Source organism: Anolis carolinensis, chromosome 2 (assembly GCF_035594765.1).
Source record: "Anolis carolinensis isolate JA03-04 chromosome 2, rAnoCar3.1.pri, whole genome shotgun sequence".
NCBI classification, from domain to species: Eukaryota; Metazoa; Chordata; class Lepidosauria; order Squamata; family Dactyloidae; genus Anolis; species Anolis carolinensis.
Genome location: NC_085842.1, coordinates 321,227,630 through 321,251,889, shown reverse-complemented (window position 1 = coordinate 321,251,889; position 24,260 = coordinate 321,227,630). Strand labels below are relative to the sequence as shown.

Below are 24,260 nucleotides of genomic sequence, written 5' to 3'. Positions count from 1 at the left end.
TCCATGGGATCAATGAGCACAGTTTGTTTGTTTGTTTGTCTATTATTTCTACCTCTCTGAAAAGGAACCCAAAGAAGCTAACAATAAAAGCAATACATGAATGTCCTCTGTAGGCATCCTCTAGGTTGGAAAGCTTTCTTTTCAATAGTGTTCATTATTATCCATGGCTTCATGTATCCTTGCCAAGTCTGGGAATCTATCCCTTGCACATACAGGGATAGTATTGTAACTGATTTTTAGGCAAGATGAAAAGCGTTGGCTCTTAACATTAAAGCTCTACGTGGTTTGGGTCCATGTTATCTTTGGAACCACCTTTTCTCATAGAATCCATCCATGGAAACATTTACTTTAGTCAGCCACAATTAGGCTGACAATGGTTAGCCAGGAGATCTTCAGCCGCCCACAAATTGGAGGAATTACCTGCCAAAAGGGCTTTGGGAACTTATGGCAACTGTCTGAACTTATAATATGAATGGAGACCAGTGTCTTCTAGAAGCCTATCCAGATTATTTTTACATAGTACAATCCCTGTATTCACAGAATTCGTCCTTTCAGTTTCACTTATCTGGATCCAACAAAATATAACCTAGCAATTTCCTAGAAAATATACCTCTCTAGTCTTCTTTGGTGCCTCTATTTCAGTAGAGTTCACTATTATCCACATTTCCAAAAACATTTTCCCCAAGAATATGAGGATCGCACTGTATTATGAATGTTATCTTATTAATTGACTAGCTGTGCCCGGCCACGCATTGCTGTGGCAAAGTGGTGGTGGTATTGGTTAAAAATTGTTGTGTAATTTTTATTTGACTTTATTTGCATTTTTTTATTAATTTTATTGTAAGTTATATTTGTATTTATTATATTTTATTATTTTCTTGTATTATTTTTTAGTTATTTTCTGTTATTATAGTATTTTATTGTATTAATTTTTTAGTGTTTTTTATTATTTTTTATTGGGTTGCTAGGAGACCAAGTTGGAGGAGCTTAGCCTTCTAACTGGCAGCAATTGGATAAAAGCAATTATTCCTCTCTCTCTAATTAGGACTTTATTTTTCTTTTATTTTTGTTGTATCAACCTAGAGGCGTGGATGATGGGTTGTGTTGTCAAATTTCGAGGTTGGGGGGCCTGTAGTTTTGTTGTTTTGTGGGTCGCCGTGATGCCATCACTCTTTTATATATATAGATTGAATTTCATATGGATTGGTTTTATAGAGCTTTTTAAGCTGACACCATGTGTTACACTATTTATTTTTGCTTCCCACCTTGGTCCCTTGGGAGAGATGGGTGAGAAATAGTTGTTGTTGTTGTCGTTGGTTGTTAGGGTGTGTCTGAATCTCAGCAGATTGCAATCTGTGTGTGTGTCTCCTTCTTGACTTCCAGACAAGGGTCAGGCTATATTTCTCTTAGTGACATCACTTTGGTTAGTAATTCATGGTGTCACCCCATAGATGTTTATTTATTTTATTTATTTATTTGCTACATTTATATCCCGCTCTTCTCACTCCGAAGGGGACTCAGAGCGGCTTGCAAATCAAATGTACATACAATATATTATAAGCATAGCACAATATAAGCATTAAATTACTATATTGTACTATATCATTATATGGTAATATTATTAGTAATATTACATTTATTTATTTATTTATTTATTTCCAATATTTATATCCCGCCCTTCTCACCCGAAGGGACTCAGGGTGGCTTATAACACTGGCACAATTAGATGCCTATACAAATTCAATCAACAGTACATGAAATCAGTTAAAAAACAATTAAATACAATATAAAATTACAGTATATTAATTTTTAAAATATAGATGTTCTCCTGTTCCAGACCCTATCACAGTGTTGTAGCTAAAATACTGGAAAGTGTGACAAAATCAGAAACTATTTGCCTTCAAAAAGTTAATGAATCCATTGACCAGAAATCTATGGATACAAAGGGACAACTGTAATTTTTGTAAATAATGGTTGGTGCTCTTTGGTTTTTACCCAGTTTGGGTCCCTAGATGTTATTGGATGAGATTGCCCATCATTTTATTAATTTTTATTTATCTGCAATGCAAACAGGTGATGATGGGATTTGCAACTTAATCAGTCCCCAGATGTTATCGGATGACAACTCCCACCTTTTTTATTAATCCACTGTGCATTCAGGGGGTGATGGGAATTGCAATACAGTCAGTCCCCAGATGTTGTTGAAGAACAATGCCTATCATTTTTTCAATCTGACATACAGACAGGGGACGATGGGAACTGTAACGCAATCAATCCCTAAATGTTATTGATGACAACTCCCATCATTTTTTAAAAAAAAAATCTGCCATGCAGACAGGGGATGATGGGAATTGCAACACAGCCAGTCCCCAAATGTTATTTGATGATAACTCCCATCATTTTATATTAATCTGCCATGTGGACAGGGGATGATGGGAATAGCAATGCAATCAATCCCCAAATGCTATTGGATGACAAGTCCCATCATTTTAAAAAATCTGCCATGCAGACAGGGGATGATGAGAATGGTAACACAGCCAGTCCTCAAATGTTATTTGATGATAACTCCCATCATTTTATATTAATCTGCCATGTGGACAGGGGATGATGGGAATTGTAATTCAACAGCCTTTGTGGCCCTGATGCTGGGGAAAGATTAAAGGACATTTTAAAGCCAGCCATCATATCCAGAAGACTTATATTTCAATCTAAATCCCACTCTCCTGACTCAACAAACAAGCTTCAGCCTCCCAGATGTTACTGCATCACAACTCACATCTGCTCTAGTCATGATGTCTAATGGGGACGAATACAAGAGCTGCAATCCAAACTCTGGAGGGACATCGAGGGCCGGGTTCGGCCTGCAAGCCTTGAGTCTGACACATGTGTTGCAGAGCATGCGAATGAAACCACCCTCTTTGAAGCATCGTTGTCATTGAGTCATCTCTCTTTCTTGGGTGCATGAAAATGAGATGGTTCCACAATCACATCTGCCTAGGACAGTGATGGTGAACCTATGACACGCGTGTCAGCACTGACACGCCTAGCCAATTTAGCTGACATGCGGCCGCATGCCAAGAAGGATGTTTCATCCTTGGCTCCTGCACGGCCAGGTGCAGTAGCCGAGGATGAAACATTTGCTGTAGTGTAGTGTGGACACTTTTGTGAGACCTTACTGTCAGTGTTAAATAATATCAAAACCAACAAAAGAAACAGATGAAGTTAGTAGTGCTTGCTTGGGCTTGAATTGTACAAAATACCAGCCTTCAATTGAAGATTTAGCCAATGAAATTCAGCAACAAAAAAGTCATCAATAGGCAGGTTAGTTAAAGAATTCTGCCTCCCCCTCACTTATCTTAGTTCACGGCACCCCACACAAGTTAAATCATATCAAGACCAACAAAAGAAACCGGCTGACGGAGGAACATAGAAGTCACTAAGCAGGTAAGTTAAATAGTTCTTGGTTTATTAAATACAGTTATATATTACAATTATACATTTTTGTTATTTAAACTATATATATTGTGAAATCATGGTGTTTTTTTCTCGAAGTGACACACCACCCAAGTCATGCTAGGTGTTTTGGCGAATTTTGACACACCAAGCACAAAAGGTTGCCCATCACTGGCCTAGGACATTATCACACGAGGCTCTAAAGCCGCCCTGAGCCCCTTCTCAGGTGAGAAGGGCGGGATATAAATGTTGTAATAAAATAAATAAATAAATAAGTGTTCTGGCATTGCAAACCCACATCAATCAGTTCCCCAAATGCTTAAAGAAACTCACAAGTGTGTTTAGATTACTGCCGCTAATGGGACTTGCCTCCTCTCAGTCTCTGCCGCCCCCAAAGTTCAAAATCTCCCAGCCCTAAAGCTTCACAATTAAATACTTCTGCAAGCTCACACGGGACCGTTGTGGCATTTGAAGGGGTGCCAGGCTGCAGTCATTCTGCAGTGTAGAATGAATCCAGCTTACAAGATGCTACTTAGCATGCTATATATATATATATATACACACACACACACACACACACACACACATACTAGCTTGTGGACCCAGCGGTACCCGGGTATTTTGAGAAACTTGTGTGGCAATTTTGGTCCAGATCCAAAGTTGACTGGGTCCAGTGCTGTCTGTATAAGGGTGAACTACAACTCCCAGAGCCAAAGGACAATCACCCCGAAACCCTGCCTATATGCTCAGTTGGGTATGATGGGGCAGTGTGCCAAGTTTGGTCCAGATCCAAAGTCGGCTGAGTTCAGTGCTGTCTGTATAAGGGTGAACTACAACTCCCAGAGCCAAGGGACAATCACCCCGAAACCCTGCCTATATGCTCAGTTGGGTATGATGGGGCAGTGTGCCAAGTTTGGTCCAGATCCAAAGTCAGATGGGTTCAGTGATGTCTGTTTAAGGGTGAACTACAACTCCCAGAGTCAAAGGGCAATCACTGCCTGTATGCTCAGTTGGGCATGATGAGTCAGTGTGCCAAGTTTGGTCCAGATCCGAAGTCGGCTGAGTTCAGTGCTGTCTGTATAAGGGTGAACTACAACTCCCAGAGCCAAGGGACAATCACCCCGAAACCCTGCCTATATGCTCAGTTGGGTATGATGGGGCAGTGTGCCAAGTTTGGTCCAGATCCAAAGTCAGATGGGTTCAGTGGTGTCTGTTTAAGGGTGAACTACAACTCCCAGAGCCAAAGGACAATCACCCCGAAACCCTGCCTATATGCTCAGTTGGGTATGATGGGGCAGTGTGCCAAGTTTGGTCCAGATCCAAAGTCAGATGGGTTCAGTGGTGTCTGTTTAAGGGTGAACTACAACTCCCAGAGCCAAGGGACAATCACCCCGAAACCCTGCCTATATGCTCAGTTGGGTATGATGGGGCAGTGTGCCAAGTTTGGTCCAGATCCAAAGTCAGATGGGTTCAGTGGTGTCTGTTTAAGGGTGAACTACAACTCCCAGAGCCAAAGGACAATCACCCCGAAACCCTGCCTATATGCTCAGTTGGGTATGATGGGGCAGTGTGCCAAGTTTGGTCCAGATCCAAAGTCAGATGGGTTCAGTGGTGTCTGTTTAAGGGTGAACTACAACTCCCAGAGCCAAAGGACAATCACCCCGAAACCCTGCCTATATGCTCAGTTGGGTATGATGGGGCAGTGTGCCAGGTTTGGTCCAGATCCAAAGTCAGATGGGTTCAGTGGTGTCTGTTTAAGGGTGAACTACAACTCCCAGAGCCAAAGGACAATCACCCCGAAACCCTGCCTATATGCTCAGTTGGGTATGATGGGGCAGTGTGCCAAGTTTGGTCCAGATCCAAAGTCAGATGGGTTCAGTGATGTCTGTTTAAGGGTGAACTACAACTCCCAGAGCCAAAGGACAATCACCCCGAAACCCTGCCTATATGCTCAGTTGGGTATGATGAGTCAGTGTGCCAAGTTTGGTCCAGATCCAAAGTCAGATGGGTTCAGTGGTGTCTGTTTAAGGGTGAACTACAACTCCCAGAGCCAAAGGACAATCACCCCGAAACCCTGCCTATATGCTCAGTTGGGTATGATGGGGCAGTGTGCCAAGTTTGGTCCAGATCCAAAGTCAGATGGGTTCAGTGGTGTCTGTTTAAGGGTGAACTACAACTCCCAGAGTCAAAGGGCAATCACTGCCTGTATGCTCAGTTGGGCATGATGAGTCAGTGTGCCAAGTTTGGTCCAGATCCGAAGTCGGCTGAGTTCAGTGCTGTCTGTATAAGGGTGAACTACAACTCCCAGAGCCAAAGGACAATCACCCCGAAACCCTGCCTATATGCTCAGTTGGGTATGATGGGGCAGTGTGCCAAGTTTGGTCCAGATCCAAAGTCAGATGGGTTCAGTGGTGTCTGTTTAATGGTGAACTACAACTCCCAGAGCCAAAGGACAATCACCCAGAAACCCTGCCTATATGCTCAGTTGGGTATGATGGGGCAGTGTGCCAAGTTTGGTCCAGATCCAAAATCAGATGGGTTCAGTGGTGTCTGTTTAAGGGTGAACTACAATTCCCAGAGTCAAAGGGCAATCACTGCCTGTATGCTCAGTTGGGCATGATGAGTCAGTGTGCCAAGTTTGGTCCAGATCCAAAGTCAGATGGGTTCAGTGGTGTCTGTTTAAGGGTGAACTACAACTCCCAGAGTCAAAGGGCAATCACCCTGAAACCCTGCCTGTATGCTCAGTTGGGCATGATGAGGCAGTGTGCCAAGTTTAGTCCAGATTCGAAGTCGGCTGAGTTCAGTGCTGTCTGTGTAAGGGTGAACTACAACTCCCAGAGCAAGACGTGAGTGAAGCTATTTGGTTCATCCTCCCCCAATTAGCCCCAGGATGGAAAGGGGTTCGTGGTGGTTCTGTGTACCAAGTTTGGTCAAATTCCGTCACTGGCGGGCTTTGGAGTGGCTTGTGGGAATCGTAGCGATTAAAAATACTAAAAATCCCATCACCCATGGTCCATCGTTCTGCAAACGGCACCAGGACGTAAAGTGCGTCATGGGGGTTAAGCGTGTCAAGTTTGGGCCAGGTCCGTCGTTCCTGTGAATGACGTGGCCTGTGATAATGGCGGCCAATCAGAAAGCTGTCACATACATACATACATACCCGCATACAAACACTGACTTTTATTATATATACAGATATATATTCAAAGCCTTTCTTAGATGGGGAATGATGATTTATTATTTTTTATTTCAAAGCTCCTGCCATTCCTCCTGGGAGCTCAAAGCAGCAAAGAACGCAAACCAAACATTTAGCAATTAAAATCGTTATCGTTTAAAACAAAACCCCAGCCCACGAAAACTGCTGTTACACCCAACACTCCAAAACGAGAAATGATAAACGTCAGGACAACAGTCAAAATATTTGAAATATTCAAAAGACAGAAACAGCTTTTTAAAAGCATGTTAAAATTATACGGTGGAATAATTACATACATAAGGAAGCAAAGCTAAGCAGAGAGGATTTTTTTCCCTGTCTTCTAATACCAGACTCCATCATTCTCCTATATGGAAATGCAATTGTGGGGAATACAAGACAAGTTGTTGTTGTTGTTGTTGTTGTTGTTGTTGTTGTTGTTGTTGTTACAATCTTCATTATAGAATGACAGCCATAAGTTTCTGCATGAGATTCTCTCTCCAAAAGCCGGGCCATTGCTTTGAAGGGGGAATTTGTATTGCTTATGATTAGTGGGCTTCAATAATTAATTTGCAGTTGTTAGCTTAATGCAGAAAATCTTGAATTCATCGCATTGATTGTCACATTCATTGGTATTTTAAAAAGTAAACAGGCTGCAATACAGAGCACCTGCCTCATGTAAACCCTGAACAATCTGCAACCAGTGAAACCAAACCAAAGTGTTCCTTTCCACAGATAACATTTCTTTCCAGAATCTAGTAAACAAGACATAATTCCACACTGTAGATTGAATGCACTTTGACACTGCCAGCACTCAATGCTATGAGATATTAGGAGTTGCAGTTTGACAAAAAAAATGTAGCCTTTTCTGCCAACAATTACTGCTGCCTCATCAAACTACCATTCCCAAGATTCCATAGCATAGAACTATTACAGTTAATTGCGTTCATTCTACATTGTGAGTCTCAGCTAGAATAGACCCATGGGAGAAGTGGTTGGTTCATACAGTAGAATCATAGAATAATAGAGTTGGAAGAGAGCACATGTGCCATCTAGACCAACCCCCTGCCATGCAGGAAAAGCACAATCAAAGAACACACACACCCAAGACAGATGGCCATCCAGTCTCTGTTTAAACGTTTCCAAGGAAGGAGCTCTCACCAGACTCTGAGGCAGAGAATTCCACTTCTGAATAGCTCTACTTACAGAGGTTTAAATATAAATATTCACACTACCTTATGTCTTTTATCTATGTATGATATTATCATAGGAGCCCCGTTGGCAAAGTGTGTTAAAGCACTGAGCTGCAGACCAAAAGGTCCCAGGTTCAAGTCCCGGGAACGGCGGGAGCGCCCGCTGTTAGCTCCAGCTCCTGCCAACCTAGCAGTTCTAAAATATGCCAATGTGAGTAGATCAATAGGTACCGCTCCTGCGGGAAGGTAACGGTGCTCCATGCAGTCATGCCTATGGCCACATGACCTTGTCTACGGACAACGCCGGCTCTTTGGCTTAGAAATGGAGATGAGCACCAACCCCCAGAGTCAGACACGACTGGACTTAATGTCAGGGGAAAACCTTTACCTTTACCTATGATATTATTAATGTGAAAAGATCATAGGTATCCTGTTTGGACATTGTCCTGACAGGGTACTCACTTCTATAATAATGATGTATTTTTTATAGTTTTAATTGATTATATGTACTGTTTTTGTTTTATTATTATGTTCTTGGCATTAAATGTTGCCAACTGTTGTAAGCCGCCCTGAGTCCCCCCGGGTGAGAAGGGCGGGGTATAAATGCTGGAAATAAATAAATAAATAAATAACGACATCAATTATAACAAATGCACACTGGTATAAGTCACACAAGAACATATATAAACACCTGTTCTGTCAATAATAGATGATGATTTTAAGTTCATATACATTCACTATACTGATACAGGTGGTATTCAAGAGTTTGACAAGGATAATCACGGTGGTATCTTGAACTATAAGATACCACCGTGATTATCCTTGTTGAACTCTTGAATACCACATGAATAAACACAAGGTAATCCTAGATACATCGTCCTTGTTTCGGTATCTCCTTCAGGTATTGTTCTTCCTTTAGCTCTAGTATATTTAGAGAAATACATGAAAGTCTCCAGTTTGTTGTGTGTAAATGGCTCTGCTGAGATTTCTCAGTGCATCAGTACTCCTGTACTGTAAACATAGGAAAAGAAAAACCCAGAAATTCAACTAGAAAACATCAAAATAGGCATGCAAAAGCACCCCCTATGATACATACATAATATCAAAATACTTTAAGAAAATGTAGACTTACATGTGGCCAGCTGTGCACGGTCGTATTCAAATGTTACAACTGCAAACACCAGATAATCTACTGCTTGTCTTTTGCAGTCTAAACAAGCCCAGCTCTTTAAGAAGCTCTTCAAAGGGATTCATGGTCTCCAGACCTTTGACCCTTTTAGATGCCCTCTTCCTCTGGACCTCTTCCAGCTTGTCAATGTCTCTTTTGAACTGTGGGGCCCAGAACTGGACAGAGTATTCCAGGGGAGATCTAACCAAAGCCAAGTATAAGGCACTATGGCTTTCCTCGATATCTCATTAGCTTTTTGAGCTGCTGCATCACACTCTTGGCTCATGTCCACTTGTTCTCCAGCAAGACTTCAAGATCGCTTTCACATGGACTGTTGTAGAGACAAGTGTCACCCATCCCGTATCTTTGCATTTCCTGCCCAAGTGTAGTATCTGACATTTCTCCTTTCTGAAATTCATTTTGCTAGTTTTGGCCAATCAGCTCTCTCATCTGTTGAGGTCCTTTTGAATCCTGATCCTGCCCTATGGAGTATTCGCTCTCCCTCCTAATTTGGTGTCACCTGCAAACTTGATCAGCACTCTCTCTAAACCTTCATCCGAGTCATTACCTACATGTTCATGAGTGAACATGTAGGTAAATCAGATCCCAATGGATCTAGTTTAGGTTGGACAGTGGCATTTTGGCAGATGGGGACAGGCTACACTTGTAGGAACCTTGTTTATGCAACCATGAAATGAATTAAAGAATCCTAAGAGTCCTAGAGTTGGAAAAGAACCTAAGGGCTGTCCAGTCAAACCAACTTCTTCCATGCCGAAATACATCATCCAAGCCCTCCCAACAGACACCCATCCAGACTTCTTTTAAAAACTTCAGAAAAGGAACACAATCCCAAGAAGCAGCATTTTCTATGGTTGAACAGCACTGTCCTGTTTTGTCTTTCAAGAACAGCCTTAAAACACTGTGGTAAGTAAATGAAAACTTCTTTACTTCAGCAAAACATAAAGTACGGCACACTCAATGGAATAATGCAAAAGGAAGCAAGGAAGTCTTAGGGTAAACACAGTTCTTAGTCTCTGATACATTCCCAAATCAAATAGCAGTCTTACTTCAGACAAAGAAACAGCAATAAATCCTTAGGAGCAGTTTCCCAGATGCAGATTCGAAGCAGGCACAAGGGGAGCGAAGGCTTAGGCATTAGAATCAGTTTGTTACCAGCAAGAGCTGGCTGCACCTGCTTCTGCTTTATAGCCCTGAGTCCCCTCACACCTGCTAGGGCAGTTCGCAATTACTCAGCTGCATTTCTGGCAGCTATTCTAGCTGAACGACATCTCTGCTCTGTTTCCTTTCGCCTTTCCTGAAAAGTGGGAACTTGCAAAATCTCCTCCACAGATTCCAACTGCCCCTTTGATTCATGAACACTTTCCTGCTCCCCTTCCTCTTCTGAAGAAGAGGAATCCCCAACAAGCACTGACTGTCAAGATTTTCCTAACGTTTGCATGGAATCTCTTTTCCTATAGTTTAATCTGGTGCTCCATTGTGTCCTAGTCTCCGGAGCAGCAGAAACCAAGCCGGCTCCATCTTCCACATGTGACCTCCTTTCAGAAATGAAAACACGACTCACACGTTCAGCCTTTCCTTCTCCAAACTAAACATCCCCAGCTCCCTCAGCCACTTCTCATAGGGCTTGGCTGCTAAACCTTAGACCATTTGGGATGCTCTGCTTTGGATAACTGAAATTGCTCATCACATAACTGCCGGAAATAAAAAATAAAGCAGTCTGGCATAAGGGAACTGGCACTAGGAGAAATCTGGCCTTTGCCTTTCTGGGCTGGAGCAGAAACTCTCCGAAGGACTATGCAGCAGATGGATTTCTTCCAAGCTTTCTGGCATTTGCAGATTCCAAGGGTCCTCCACTTTTGGAGGTGGGCTCTAGACCCCAGCCCAGTTCTCACCCCTAACCCAGCCTTAATGTTTTTCTCCCCCTCTTTTTTCCAGAGCCCCATCACCATAACTGAGTTCTCCCAGAGCTGAGCATGCTTTTCTGCCTTTCTCTCTCTTTTTTCCAAAAAAGTAAGGCTCCTTTATTGATCAACACCTTGGCTGAAATTAACTCACGTTTAAATAATAATTATGTTTTCTCCCCAGAGAGCAGACAAGGAGGGAGATAAACACCCTTGGAAATGAATGAGCTTGTTCGGGCCGCATGCCCAGGTTAATCTATCGATGGGTGTCCGAGAGGCTGGCATCCGTAGCTTAGTAACCAGCAATAAGCAATTAGGCCCTGCCGTTCCTCTCCCTCTCCTTCTCTCTGGGATGGATGGCAGGCCGTCTGTTCTTGCCAAATACACTCCACAGGGAGGCAAATCACTGTGGGTGCATTGCATACTAAAATAGGAAGATACCTCCAGAGGCCAGCCAGTCCAACCCCCTTCTGCCAGGCAGGAAGGCACAATCCAAGCCCTCCCGACAGATGGCCATCCAGCCTCTGCTTTAAAAGCTCCAGAGTATAAGGCTGTTGCACCCCTAGACTGCGTAGGCACCTTAAAACCACACTGGAGCCCCTGAATATAAACAAACAGGCTGTTTATTGAACATTATAAGTAAGCACAAGCAAATAAAGTTCAGAGTCAATAAAATGGGATTAAATCCACATGAGCAGTGTACTTGAAAATCTTAAAGCAAGAGTCTAAGAAAGTCACGTAAATAACATAGTCCAAATCAGAACTCAAACTCAGTCCCATGAACAGTATCAAGGATAGTCCAAACAAGATTCAATTCCAAGGTATGAAACAAACTGGAACCACAGGAAACAAGGCTAGAATACAGGATCAAACTCCAAAGTAATCCAAGGTATTAGAAATCCACACGACAAAGTTACTGCAACATTCATCTGGATTCAAAGGCAAACCAAGGCTGGAACTTGTAGCAAAATCCATAGCTGCAAGGAACACGGAGCAAAGATCTTTCTTTCTTGAATTGCAAAGTTGATACCTCTGCCATAGCAGAGAAGGATCAGGCATTTAAGGAAAATCCAAGGTCTTTCTTTCATGAGAAAACTCTTTCTCTCATGAGAAAACTATTTATTAGAGTGCTTCAAAAACAGTTGTTTATTTCTCTGTAAACATTCGCGTTCCCTCCTTCGGTGAGTTATCGCCTCCCTCCTGTCAAACACATTATCCTCCTCTAAACTAAAATGTCCATCTAACACCTGGTGAACTGGCCTTGATAGCAGAGAAGAATGCGGTTCAAAATGCCTGCTTACAACCATTCTGTCTCTGGTCCCAGAATCCACTGGAACAGACTGGCTGCATCTCAAGCCAAAACTCTGGCTGCATGTCAGGCTCAAACCCAGAGTCCTCGGGCAAAGCAGATGCAGGGACAATTACTGGCTGAATTGGCCCAATCTCAGGTTCAAGCTGAACTACAACAAATACTCAACCATGCTCCAAGGCAGTGAGTTGCACTACCAAACAGCTCTTACTGTCAGGATTTTTTTTCCCTAATGTTTAGGTGGAATCTCTTTTCCTACAGTTTGAATCCATTGCACCACTGTGTCCTTGTCTCTAGAATGAACAAGTTGGATCCTTCTTCCACAATGGAACATTCTTTCATAGGAGCAAGCATAGTCCTCATGTCTCCTCCTCTCAACCTTCTCTTTCCCAAGCTAAACATGCCCAGCTCCTTAAGTTGCTCCTCAGAGGGATTCATGGTTTCCAGGCCTTTGGCCTTTTTGGTTGCCCTTCTTTGGACACCTTCCATCTTGCCCATGTCTTTCTTGAATTGCTTTGTCCCTAAATGGATGCAATATTCCCACTGGCCTCAGTTCCCCAATATTCTAGGTGAACCTACTTGAATGTTGTAGTCTGGCAAGCATCCGTGGATTTTTCTGAATGTTCAGAGGATGAGGGGGATGATGGGTTCCAAAATGTGAGTGTTCAGGAGGAATTGCAGACAGACAAGGATGATGTTTTGAATTCTTCAGATTGTTCCCAGGTAACAGGGGAAAATGAAAGTACCAGTCCCCTTGAGAAAAGGTCTTAGGAAGCTGAGGAGTTTTCAAGGGAGTTCAGATTAGACCTGAGAACTCAGGGCATGAAAAGCAAACTAGATATTCTCATAGGATTCATGGTAAGACCTTGAAGTCCAGATATGCTAGTCATGATGTCATGGGTGCCTTGGTGGGTTTAAATTAAGTGATTTGGGTTTCAGGCCTTTCAGAGCACACAACATTGCTATTAGGAGATCGGCCTCCTGTTCATGGTTCCCATTCATGATTCCAAGTTCATGGTTCCTATATTGTCAAGATTCCCGTTTCATGTCCCTGTTTATGCCTATGTACCTTTAGAGAAGTTACCTTGGAGAGATTCCTGTTTTCATGTTCATGGATATACCTTTGGATTTCTTCTATGATTTTAGATTTCTTGGTTTTGGTGTTTAACCTGGCATTTTTGGATTACTGATACTGAACTCTGGCTTCTTTTGTGTACTGCATTTTATACCCCGACTGTTTCTTTTGGATTTGCCCCTTTCCCCTTTGTTTTCTTTAATAAATATTCTTGTATTGGATCATTGGATTTTAGTGTGGTGCTGGGTGAAAGAGGTGTTCCAGTGCTAGGGTGCAACACTGAAAATGCACAACCCCAAATCTCATTTGGTGTCAGCCTTTCCATCTTGTCCATCGTCTTCTTGATGTTTGTTGCCCAGATCTGGACACAGGGTTATTCCAGGTGAGATCTGACCAAAACAGAATAGAGTTGGGACTATAACTTCCCTAGATCTAGATACAACACTCTGATTGGTGCAACCTAAAATTACTTTGGTTCTCTTTACCTTTTACTTTTGGCCATCCTGGCCACCTTTCTTGGACATCTCTAGCGTGTCTATCCATCATTTACCACCAATAAAGCACCTGCTGTGGCAGCAACATCTGTTAAGGTTTGACTCCAAAAGAACCCTCAGAGAGACAAGGAACAGCATTCAGTTTTGGAAATAGATCATAGCAACCCTTAGCTGCCACACCTTGTGTCAATGGGTTCTTCAGTTTAGGGAGCAAAGCCCTGCAATGTTGTGCCTGCAAAGCTCAAACAGAACCAAGATGGCAAACCCACAGCCGGAGATTATAGGAGGCATGGGCAGGTTGTTGGACTTATTTGATCGGTGTTTAAATTTTAATCCTGGCTTTTTTGGTCCACTGGAAGCCCTCCGGGCAGCTCAGCATAAAAACAAACACTACCCAAGAAGAGTCTTTTCAAAGTCTCACGAGAGTCGCCTCGAGCAACAGGAGGAACCCAAGCGGCAATCAGAAAGTTTTTCCAGGGTTTCCTTTGCCACGCTCCCTTCAGCCCTGATGTTTTCGCGATGCATCTGTCGGGAAGCGTTGCCAAGTGGAGAGCTGGCCGGCGACCAACCGGAGCCTCCCCAAAGCTGTCATTGCGGCTTTGTTTGCCTGCTACCTGCCAGCACACAAACAAACACCCACGTATATTTTAAAGGCAGGGGAGAGAGAAAGAGCCTCTGGGCACTTCGGTGCTTTGTGTCTCCCTGCCTCTCTCAAGGCTGAATAATGGAGGTGGCCTGGCTTTCTTGCTTGCTTGCTTGGTTGCGTGCCTGCAGAGCGGAAGGGAAGGTCCCCAGGTGAAGCCCTTCTCCCAGCAGCTGAGAATAGCCAGATTGGGGGACAGAGAGGGCATCTAGACCACCGCAAGGAAGGCCCAGCTGGTCTATTCCTGACAGTCAAGAGATGTCCCTCTTCTTGAACCTTGGCACCTCTGTTCTTTGTTGGAAATGCTTGGGTTTCCATTCATTGGGAGATAAGAAGAAGTTGTCAGTCTCATTGTCTGGGGCTAAAGAAGTTGTGTTGGAGTTGTGCGGCCATTCAGGATTAATATTCTTCCTATATTTTCCCCCTTATAATATCCCCGCATGAAAGGGCACTCTCATGACCCTTTTCTGCCCGAGAAATGTTTTGTGAATCCAGATGTATAGACAGCATATAAAAAACCCAGGTATATAGACAATATATAAAAACCAAGCATATACTGGTAAGATATCAGCATTTGCAGGGCTTGCTAAACAGGCCATTTTCTCCTTTTGTGGAGCACAGCTGAAGCATCAGCTGCAGAGTCCACTGTAAACACTGTACATGTATGTATATTTTTCATGCCATTCTGAAATCTTTTAACCATTGCCAAATTTTTGGAACCCAACGTGGAGCTAAAGGGACAGATTAAGACGCAGTGCACTAAATGACCCATGGGATCCCTTCCAAATCTGTGTTCAGTGGGAGCACAAGTGGTTCCCAAACTTGGCTCCTCCAGGCATTTTGGATTTCAACTTGAAGACCCATTTGACTTGGTCAAGAATTGGAGAGCCAATGTCCAAAATACCTTGATGACCAAACATTGGGGATCGCTAGACTGAAGCTTTACAGACTCCTTGGGGCAAGGATCTTTCCTGCTGTTGCTTTTCTTTAAAGCAAGGAAGCATGCAGCTGCCCAAATGTTGTTGGGTTGCAACTTTCAGCATTCCTGAATGATGATTGATGGGTTTTGCAGTCCAGTCGCCTCCAAAGGGCCACTTGATTCTGGCCTGTTTTGTTGCTGCAAAGCAATAGCTCTGCAAAGTAGTTTTGCTCTTTTTCTACCAAAACTGGGCGTCTCAAAACAACAGGACACTCTCTGAAAAAGATGGTCAACTGCTGTGAGGCCTCTTTCATGCTTAATAAATTATCTCTCCTCACATAAGTTCCAGAAATTAGCACCTTATTTTTGTAAGAAAGCTTGTGGATTTTTGGCTCAGTTTATGTTTTGCACAAAACAAAGTGTTTTGTGCAAGAATGCTTGAGATGGTGCATGCAATTTCTTTGGTTCACTAAAAATACAATGTTTTAAATATCTCTATCACACATACAATCTCCCCACACACACACACAAACTCGTGGCTGTCAAAAAAAAAATTACAAAGGCACAAAAACTCTCATAACCCCAACATACATTTGTTTGTTTGTTTGTTTGTTTGTTTACAGTATTTATATTCCACCCTTCTCATCCTGATGGGGACTCAGGGCGAATCACAATGTACACATACATGGCAAACATTCAATGCCATATGAAAATAGAGACAGAGACAGACACAGAGGCAATTTAACCTTCTCCAGCTTCCTGAGGGTATGCTCGATTCCAGCCACAGGGGGAGCAGCTGCTTCATCATCCACTGTGACGCCGAGTCCTTGGATACTTCCTCATTCCAAACGCTGCTGGATGATTTTTATGGTGTTGTAAATTAGTTAAATTAGCCTCCCCACATAAGCGGTACCTAAATTTCCTACTTGATAGATGCAACTATCCTTCGGGTTGCTTAGGTCAACAACGAGCAGGGCTATTTTTTATTTTAATGGTCTGGTGCTCACTCCGACAGGGACTGGCCTCACACTCATGACCTCTTGGTCATAGTGATTTACTGCAGCTGGCTACTAACCAGCCTGCGCCACAGCCCGGCCCCAAAATTCAAAAAGATGTACAAACTGGAAGGGGTCCATAGAAGGATCGCCATGATGGCCAAAGGTTTCGTGGATCCCTCTGAAGAGCAGCTGAAAAAGCTAGGAATGTTTAGTTTGGAGAAGAGGAGGCTGAGGGAAGGAGGCAGGAGAGCCAGGTTTAAATACTCAAAAGGCGATACTGTACATTGAAGAGGAAGAAAACTTGTTTCCTGCTGCTCGAGAGACTAGGACACAGTGGAGCCATGGATTCAAACTGGAGGAAAAGGGATTCCTCCTCAACATTAGGAAGAACTTTCCGATGACAAGAGCTGTCAGGCAGAGGAATCCACGGCTGCCTGGGAGTGCAGTGTTTCCTTCTCTGGAGGTTTTGAAGCAGAAAGGCCAGAAACTAGATGGCTGTTTGTTAAGAGAGCTTGGATTCTGGCAAAAATGGTTGGACTGGATGGCCCCTGAGGGTCTCTTCCACTCTGTGATCCTATGAAAGCAACAACTAGTCCAAGCTCTTGTAGTACAGGTAAAGCATTCCTCAAAGGTGGGCATGTCTCTGCATAAGATCCTCCAGCCGTGCCTTCGAAAGGAGTGCATTTGTCTGTCAAGCAAATCTGCTGCACTGGGTTGCTGTGAGTTTTCTGGGCTGTCTGGCCATGTTCCAGAAGCATTTTCTCCTGATGTTTCACCCATATCTGTGGAGGCATCCTCAGAGGTGGTGAGTCTGTTGGAAACTAGGCAAGTGGGGTTTATATATACTGTATGCTGGTTTTATATCTGTAAGCCGCCCCAAGTCCCTCTGGGGAGATGGTGGCGGGGTACAAAAATAAAATTATTATTATTATATTATTATTTATATATCTGTGGAATAATGTCCAGAGTGGGAGAAAGAACTCTTGTCTGTTTGAAGCAAGTGAGAATGTTGCAGTTGATCACCTTGATTAGCATTGAATAGCCTTGCAGCTTCAAATCTTGGCTGTTTCCTGCTTGGCGGAATCCTTTGTTGGGAGGTGTTAGCTGGCCCTGGTTGTTTCCTGCCTGGAATTCCCCTGTTTTTGAGTGTTGTTCTTTATTTACTGTCCTGATTTTAGAGTTTTTAAACACTGGTAGCCAGATTTTGTTCATTTTCATGATTTCCTCCTTTCTGTTGAAATTCTGCTGCATCTAAGAGTTGCAATTTTAGAATCTCTTTGGCCTTGCTGACCAAAGAATTCTGGTGCCTCACCAAACTCCAGCTCCCGGGATTCCATGGCATTAAGCCATTGCAGTCAAAGTGGTATCAAACTGCATTAATTCTACAACTGTATGGCCATGTTCCAGAAGCATTTTCTCCTGACGTTTCACCCATATCTGTGGCAGGCATCCTCAGAGGTTGTGAGGTCTGTTGGAAACTAGGCAAGTGGGGTTTATATATCTGTGGAATAATGTCCAGAGCGGGAGAAAGAATTCTTGTCTGTTTGAAGCAAGTGAGAATGTTGCAGTTGATCACCTTGATTAGCATTGAATGGCCTTGCAGCTTCAAAGCCTGGCTGCTTCCTGCCTGACCTCATGACCTCACTTGTTTCCAACAGACCTCGCAATCTCTTGAGGATGCCTGCCATAGATGTGGGTGAAATGTCAGGAGTGAATGCTTCTGGAATGGCCTTGCAGCTTCAAAGCTCGGTTGCTTCCTGCTTGGGGGAATCCTTTGTTGGGAGATGTTAACCGGCCCTGAAAGTTTCTTGTCTGGGATTCCCTTGTTTTTGAGTGTTATTTACTTGCTTGATTTTAGAGGTTTTAAATACTGATAGACAGATTACATTCATTTTCATGCTTTCCTCCTTTCTGTTGAAATTCTGCTGCACTTGCATGAACCACTCAATAAACCTCCAGGCTTGCTAGACAGCGGGTGCATCTACATTTTAGAATTAATGCAGTTCGAGAATAGTTTAGGTATGGCTTAATTGCTAAGGAATCATGGGAATTGCAATTTTAGAAAGTCTTTGGCCTTGCCTGCTAAAGAGTTCTGGTGCTCCACCAAACTCCAGCTCCCGGGATTCCATGCCATTAAGCCATTGCAGTCAAAGTGGTATCAAACTGCATTAATTCTGCAGTGTAGATGTACCTGGCGTAATCAGAGTTTTGCATCTCCTAGCTTCTCTCCTACGACAGGGGATTGGGAACAAACCAGACAAGTCAATTCCACCCACTCTCACAAACGTAGCCCTTTCTCCGTCGGATTCTATCATCTCCTTGCTTGTAGTGATATCTCTGGGCCAGGCGGCTCAAAACTTTTGTTCTGCTCAGTCAGGAGGGATTATCTGTCCTCGGCCTGCCTGCCAGAGGCACACCTTGGTTTGCTTCCATCTGCAAAGAGGGGAGGGAGATGGAGGGTGTGTGTGTGTGTGTGTGTGTGTGTGTGTGTGTGTGTGTGCGTGTTTGTGCATCTGCCAGTGATTGATATGGCTCAGAGCTGGTGGAACATCTTGCCTGACAGCTGAGTCCTGAGTGTGTTTACTCATTTGGAAGTCCCTCCGAGAGGTCTCTCTTTTTATCCCTCCAGATGTTTTGGATAACAACTCCGTCAATCCCTCTCTGTCAGCCGGTCTGTCTGGGACAGATGGTGCTCGCAGGGCCAAAGATCGGGGAGAAAAGGGAGGGACCCCTGAGGATCATCTAGTCCACTCCCTGCCGATCTAGAAAGCATCCATCGCTAAGGAAGTCATCCAAATGCTATTTAATAACCTCCAAGAAGAAAAAGTCCACCGCTTTTTAATGAAGTCTGTTCAGCCACAGACATGTGAATAACCAGCAGAAAATAATAATAATAATAATAATAATAATAATAATAATAATAATAATTCCTTGACAAAATGGAAGGAAAAGCTGATAAGGAGAAGACCTGGCTCTGGCTCACGAATGGGACCCTGAAGAAGGAGACAGAAGGCCTGATCCTTGCAGCCCAGGAGCAAGCCATCAGGACAAAGGCAATTCAGGCCAAGATCGAAAAATCCCAAAATGACCCAAAATGCAGACTGTGCAAGGAAGCTGACGAAACCATTGATCATATCCTCAGCTGCTGTAAGAAAATCGCACAGACAGACTACAAACAGAGGCACAACTATGTGGCCCAAATGATCCATTGGAACTTATGCCTCAAGTACCACCTCCCAGCAGCAAAGAACTGGTGGGATCACAAACCTGCAAAAGTATTGGAAAATAAACATGCAAAGATACTGTGGGACTTCCAAATCCAGACTGACAAAGTTCTGGAACACAACACACCAGACATCACAGTTGTGGAAAAGAACAAGGTTTGGATCATTGATGTTGCCATCCCAGGTGACAGTCGGATTGACGAAAAACAACAGAAAAAACTCAGCCGCTATCAGGACCTCAAGATTGAACTTCAAAGACTCTGGCAGAAACCAGTGCAGATGGTCCCGGTGGTGATGGGCACATTGGGTGCCGTGCCAAAAGATCTCAGCCGGCATTTGGAAACAATAGACATTGACAAAATTACGATCTGCCAACTGCAAAAGGCCACCTGACTGGGATTTGTGCGCATCATCCGAAAATACATCACACAGTCCTAGACACTTGGGAAGTGTTCGACTTGTGATTTTGTGATACAAAGTCCAGCATGTCTATCTTGTTTGCTGTGTCATACTATGCCGTTGTGTCAATAATAATAATAATAAAAACAACAACTTTATTTTTATACCCCGCCTCCATCTCCCCAAAGGGACTCAGCGGATCACATGGGGCCATGCCCAAGCAATTACAATAAAACAAGATAAAATACGTATGGGACACACGATAACATCCAGAAATTCGTATTGTTATTTAGTCAGAATATAGATAGTGGGTTACCATACAATAAATAACTCTAAGCATAAAACCATTTAAAATGTGTTGGTTAAAATTTCACGTAAGATTAAAGCACACATAAGAATCAAAGTCAATTTAAAATGCTCACGTTCTGGCAAGACAAAAGTGCACCGGAAAGTGTGCATTTTAAATTGACATTTAAATTTGATTCTCCCAGAATGTGAACAGTCTCACCAACGTTCTCGGTGAGTTATCATAGCCAGATGAGACACCCTCGTCTTTGCTAAGCTGAGAAAAATTGTGGATTTTCATTATATCTCCACTTTGCAGTAATATTTCTCCATTGCAATGATTTAATTCGGTCGCATGAAAGAGGTTTATTATCTGGAATGGGGAAGGTTGCCTGATTCCCAGCACTAACAGCAAAGCCTTGCCCTTCAAGTTTTACTTTTTGAATAGGAAGGAGAAAAAGATCTGGCCAAGTCAAGGGGTTTCCAACTCTCAAGAAATCCCATTGGGAAGCTGGATGCTGTTAGGAATTGTGGGAGTTAAAATCCAAAATACTGGGAGGGACGACATTTTCCCATGCCTCACAACCTCTGAGGATGCCTGCCATAGATGTGGGCGAAATGTCAGGTGAAAATGCTTCTGGAACATGACCATACAGCCTGGAAAACACACAACAGCCCTATAACACACTTAGTATTAGTTGGTGATCTCCTATCCAAGTCCCAACCAGGGCTGAGAAGATAAGTTGGCAACCAAGAAACATCAGTTGGGAGCACTTGGCTTGTGTCTTCGTCCTGGCAAAAGAGGGTTGGACTGGATGTCCCTTGGGGGTCCCTTCCATTTCTATGATCCTTTTAATTTAAGGATGCCTCTATACTCCAGCATCAATGCAGTTTGGCACCACTTGAACTCCCACGGATCAATGCTCTGCAATCCCGGGAGCTGTAGTTTTTGTTTCAAATATATTTATTGGAATTTCATAAAACCTGAAAATAATAGAAAATATTTAGTATACATTGAAAGTGGGAGAACAATAGTTTTTATAGAAAGGTAGGAAAAATAGAGGAAAAGGAAAACAAAGGAATATATATGTGTGTGTGTGTGTGTGTGTGTGTGTGTGTGTGTGTGTGTAAAATTAGAAGATTCGAATCTGAGGAGCGGAGTGAGCGCCTGCTGTTAGCCCCAGCTCCTGCAGTTTGAAAACATGCAAATGTGAGTAGATCAATAGGTACTGCTCTGGCAGGAAAATAACAGTGCTCCATGCAGTCATGCCACCCACATGACCTTGGAGGTGTCTATGGACAACGCCGGCTCTTCAGCTTAGAAATGGAGATGAGCACCAACCCCCAGAGTCCGACACGACTGGACCTAATGTCAGGGAAACTTTTACCTTTACCTTTTTAAGATGCTGATCAACTTTCCCTTTTGAACGGATACATCCTCACTTTGTGTCTGAGCTTAAAGCATGTCTTTTGTTCGTGGTTTGGGCAGCATTATGTATCAGTGTGGTTCAGCCTTTCTGCGAAGATTGTATATTTTGGGACACCATTAAGACATCTTATGAAAACGCTTCTATCCGGACTCTGCGAGGATTTCCTAGTTTGGGCTTGGCAGGGATGTGTTCCCATTGCACACTGATCGATTAGCCTGTGTAATGGAGTGATGGATTGGGCAGGATCGATTCCGCATTAAGGAGGCGTTGCTGATTGCTAGGAATCGGAGAGTTTCCATCTTGGATAGAGGCATCTGCTTAAAAACATCCAGAGAAGGAGACACCACCGAAGGACATGAACATGTCTAATGAAGCCACAGCTGTGGCGTAAACACTCGTTAGCTCTGATGAACCAGTCCCAAGTAAGAGGTTGCGCTTCTGCGAAAATCTCGCTCCGGGTTTTTCTGCGTCTTGATGGAATACAACAAGTGACAGCTGCTTTGAAAAACTGCCCGGGAGGCACCATTTGCCAACCTTCCCTGGGCGTCGCTTACGAGGGAGGCTGGCAGGTTCCAGCCCTTAATTAATTAGCATCGATCGCTCTTCACTTGGAGCCACAAGGAGGGATCTATAGCCAAATTAAGGCAGTGAGGTGTGATGGCTACGCACTGGATTGCCTGTCATGGGAGCTGCTCACTTCTCTGCTGGAGTCCTTTGGCAGGAGAGGCAGAAGGAGAGGAAGGAAGGCACGGTGGAGTCATCTGTATCCACCCCAAAAAGAGAAGGAGATGGTCCTCCTCGTTAGCTAGAAACGGCACAGCATTTCTAATCACAAAACAAAATATTATTTGATGAACATGTGGTATTGTTAGGGATTCCTCTTCAGAAGAAGAAGGGGAGCAGGAAAGTGTTCATGAATCTGAGGGGCAGTTGGAATCCGAGGAGCAGGTTTTGCAAGTACGCACATTTCAGGAGAGGTGAAAGGAAACAGAGCAGATGTAACACCCCTGGTAGCGCAAACACTGGAAACCAACACAGAGGCCAATAAACAATCTAATATCTTTATTAAAGCAATAAAAGTTCTAAACAAAAATAACCGAGTATATAGTCCAGCAGTTGACCTTTCAGAAAAGATCAAAATTAGTCCAATAAGATGAAGTTATATGTCCAGTATTAGAGTCCAAAGTCTATAATCCAAATAACCGAAACACACTCAAACTCTATGGATGTTTGAGTGGGGAAAAGAACAAGGTTTCACAGGAAGGTTCTTGAAGTAAGTCCAGGAGAAGGATTCAAGGCAAGACAAGGTATTTCGATGGATCTGAAATGCAGTCCAAACTTGGCAAGGAGTGGGACGCAACTCCCAGACTTCTCGTGAGTAAATTCGCCGGTGAGCCGCTTGGAAGCTCAGGAACAAGAGACGATGTTCTTCAGTCAATAGTCACGTTGGCACCGCAACAGGGAAACTCAGCGCAGAACTTTTATTGAAGTTCAAGAGCTCCCCCCAAGCAGGTGTTTGACTCCCCAAATCTTCCCCAGAGAACGGAGCTGTTTCAACATTGCACCAGATGCCTGCCTCCCCGAAACTTCCCAAGAGAACCGACTTAGCCGCAATTGCCTCTCTCCGCTAATCTCACGCTTCTCCTTAAAATCTGTCTTTGGGAGAGATCTGTTTTGAGAAAAGCCCTTCTATCAAACACCAAACTTTCCGGAGAACCAGGCTCCGTTTCAAGGGCATACCTAATTGGCTCTGGCACGGAAATGTCAACAGGAGACATCGGGAAAGGGACAGAATCTTGCTGAGGTGGAAGAAAGCCCAAGTCCTCTTCAGTTTGATTTATGGCTGCGGGGTCATGGGCCAAAGGTGTCTGAGACATCACAGCAGAGACATCATTCAGCTAGAATAGCTGCCAAAAATACAGCTGAGTAATTGGGAACTGCCCTAGCAGCTGTGAGGGGACTCAGGGCTATAAAGCAGAAGCAGGTGCAGCCAGATCTTGCTGGTAACAAACTGACTCTAATGCCTTCACTCCCTATGTGCCTGCTCCGAGTCTGCATCTGAATTTATTGCTGTTTCTTTGTCTGAAGTAAGACTGCTATTTGATTTGGGACTGTAACGGAGACTAAGAACTGCATTTGCCCTAAGACTTTCTTGCTTCCTTTTGCATTATTCCACTATGTGTGCTGTACTTTACGTTTTACTGAAGTAAAGCAGTTTTCATTTACTTACCACAGTGTCTTAAGGCTGTTCTTGAAAGACAAAACAGGACAGTGACTCAATGTAAGTATCTGCCTATGTTGTATGGGACTATCTGATGACTCTGATTGTTTGCAAGTACAAGACAGAAAGTGGATCTGCAAATCCTGTTTGTGCATTTGTATATAATGCAGCTGTGAAGATTAAAGCCTCTGGATATTTTGGATGAAACTTGACAGTCTGTCGATAAGGTCAGATGCTGACAGTTGGACTCTGCTGATAGATGGGCTGAAATGTGTGTTTGCTGTGAAAGGACTCTGCTCTATTTTGCTTGGTTCTGAGCCACTTGCTGTCCAGC

At 43.5% G+C, this 24,260-nt stretch overlaps 1 protein-coding gene across 6 annotated transcripts in view; it reads left to right on the top strand.

The window, feature by feature from the left end:
- The window catches only part of cntfr (ciliary neurotrophic factor receptor), a 645,331-nt gene that overhangs the window by 358,853 nt on the left and 262,218 nt on the right, over positions 1-24,260 (top strand). The gene's annotated exons all lie outside the window — the stretch shown is intronic.